The 2,921-nt window shown below is 43.6% G+C and overlaps 1 pseudogene; it reads right to left on the bottom strand.

Annotated features, from left to right (window-relative positions):
* Positions 1–673: 673 nt before the first annotated feature.
* On the bottom strand, positions 674–1,237 carry LOC127697053 (60S ribosomal protein L17-like; annotated as a pseudogene).
* Positions 1,238–2,921: the final 1,684 nt, after the last annotated feature.

The following is a 2,921-nucleotide window of genomic DNA, read 5'->3' as shown; positions in this document are numbered from 1 at the left end:
GACTGTCTGTCCAGACCCTGCAGATGTTTCCCTTAGGCTCTTGTGGCCTGACTTAAAATGCTCACATTGTTCTCTCTGAGGTGAATTTCGGAGCCTCTGATAAACACAGATTCGAATGGCTTACCTGTCCTTGGGCGAGGCATGCCTTCCTTTTTTGTGATGTTATTCATAGGCTTCTCGGTTGCTATAGGAAACCTTGACCTTCCGGTACACACATCATGTGCATCTGTCTTTCTCTGTAAATGAGAAGACTTTTCTGAAAGTCTAGCAGCCTCCAGCAACCCCCATCAAAAACCCCAGCAGGGAGTTACACTGGGTTTACTTAAAAGGCTAAGAGACACGATGGCGCTAACTCCTCCATTTTTTCATTGCCAGATTAGGCTAGACTATCAATAATCTATGTACACGAACATCATCACCTGACCATCCCCAAAAAATGTTTTTGCATTAATCATCTTAAAAAAATAAAACTACCAAAAGTTAACACAAGAACTAGATTTTTGCCGGGCAATAGTGGGGCAGGCCTTTAATCCCAGCACTTGGGAGGCAAAGGCAGGTAGATTTCTGAGTTCGAGGCCAGCCTGGTCTACAAAGTGAGTTTCAGGACAGCCAGGGCTACACAGAGAAAGAACTAGATTTTTTTTTCTTTATCTACATATATTTTATCCCGAATTTATTCTCGTGTCACGAGTTTTTGTTTCTTCAGTTTCTTCTGGGATATCTTTTTCTTCTGTGCAACCTCCTCTTCTGGCTTTGGAACAATCTGTTCCTTCTCAGTGAGGATCTTCTCAATGTGGCAGGGGGAGCCCATGTATGGGTTAATCCAGCCACAAGCTCTGTAGGTTCATTGGCATATCTTAGGTGCCTTGTTCACCTGGATGGGTTCAATGACTAGAGAATCTACATCTAAACCCTTAAGTTCAACATTACTCTTTGCATTTTTAAACATGTGCAGCAAGGAATCAGCCCCCCTTTTTTTGCTGCTGTCCCTGTGTCCAGCCCCACTTTTGGCCTGGGTGCACCTACTGACTCCACCATTAGACCGCCGGAATGGCACACACTGCTTCTTTAAAGTGACATCCTTCAGATACTTGGTGGCTTTGTGGATGCCCTTGATGACTTGGACAATGTCCTGGGTGATCTTAGAGTGAGCACAAAGGTTTGAACCTCTTGATTTGCATGATTTTGTGGCATTTTCTGGGTCAAGAGAGTAGCGCGAACCATCGTCACAGGTCATTTCTGGCCGCTTACAGGCAAGAACTAGATTTTTATTCAATTCCCTCTATTATTCACTGTGAGACTGATACAGGAATTCTCCTTCATCCATAGGTTATGTTCCAAGCCTTCAGTGGGTTTCCTAAATTCCGGGTGGTGACAAGTCCTGTATGTATTATGTTTACCCCTACAGATTCATATATAAATTCATTCTTTCCCATCCCCGCTAAGCACTTATCCCACACCATGACAATTAAAATCATTTTTTATCTGAAGGTTTGTATTTCCTTTAATACATTATTAAAAAACAAGGACAAGGGACCAAGAGCACTGGCTCAGCAATTAAAACAAAGACAAAGATGGGGAGTTAGAGATCTGGTTCAGCAATTAGGAACACATGCCACTCTTGCAGAGAATGCAAATTCAATGCCCAGCACCCATATCGATGGCTTGCCAGCACCTTAACTCCATGTGCAGGAGGATGCAAGCATTTGGCCTTTCAGGGTCCCATACACACACATGCACACACCCCTACCGCACCCCTGCCCACACACATACAAATAATTTGAAGACAAAAGTAAATCATTAAAAAAAAAAACACAATAGATCAACAGGGAGGGAGAGAAATTAAACTACCTTTACTTTCCCCATATCTCAATGTATTTATCTGCCTAGGATGGTGAGTCATGAGGACAGACAAAAAAATAAATAAATAAAAAGTTAAGATGACCAGATCTGTCCTCAGAGAACCACAAGCCCCGACACTCTCCGTCCTCGTGCTTCAGCCTCGTACAGGCGTGTGCCATCACACCTGGACCTGAGAACTCCACGTAGATCAGCACGGAATGAGGGAGGGAGGCAGGCAATGCTCTCTCTTCTTAATAGGTGAACCTCTGAGGGCAGACACTGTCAGCTAAGAGCAGGGAGAGAAGTGTGGCTTCTAGTGCTTCCCAATGAGCATTCCTCTACTTTCCTGGGACTTAGTTTCTTTGTCTTCCGGAACAGAGTTGACTAGAGCAATATTTCTCAGCCTGCGGGTCAGGACCCTTACAGGTATTGCATATCAGATATGCTGCATTTCGGATATTATATTATGATCCATAACAGTAGTAAGATTACAGTTATGAAGCAGCAACAAAATTAATTTTAGGGTTCAGGATCACCACAACATGAGGAACGGTGTTAAAGGGTTGCAGCATTAGAAAGGCTGAGAAACACTGGACTACAGAATGTTGAGGGTGCTTTCTGCTTTCTCTTTCTATATACAGTGGTTCCCGCTTTGAAGATGTGAAGATCCTTTGAGGAAAAAATGTAAATGTCTCTAGATGGCTAACAGTTACCTGGATCCAGGTGAATCTATACAATGCATATCAAAGTTTACCAATGCAATGGCTGACGCAAACATAGCTCAGAGTTGGAGTTTGAATTGAGCATCCCCTGCATGAGTGGGCACCACTGCTCCTAGAAGCCATAGGTTATTAAAAGTTTACCAAAATGCTGGGCATGGAACATGTTCTTATGAGTCATTGGTTAGGGAGGTCCCGGATGGCCCCCAAAACCGCACAGGCCAGTTCTCTTGGCTGCCTCTCAAAAACCTTTAAGGTGTGCTTTATAAATGATTCCATGCTGACTCAATTCTTTCCTTCCACCTTGTGCACACAAGGGATCAAACTCATGTCACCAGGCTTGGTGGCAAGTGTCTTTAA

Source organism: Apodemus sylvaticus, chromosome 12, assembly GCF_947179515.1.
Source record: "Apodemus sylvaticus chromosome 12, mApoSyl1.1, whole genome shotgun sequence".
Taxonomy (NCBI): Eukaryota; Metazoa; Chordata; class Mammalia; order Rodentia; family Muridae; genus Apodemus; species Apodemus sylvaticus.
This window is presented reverse-complemented; position numbering and strand designations above follow the sequence as displayed.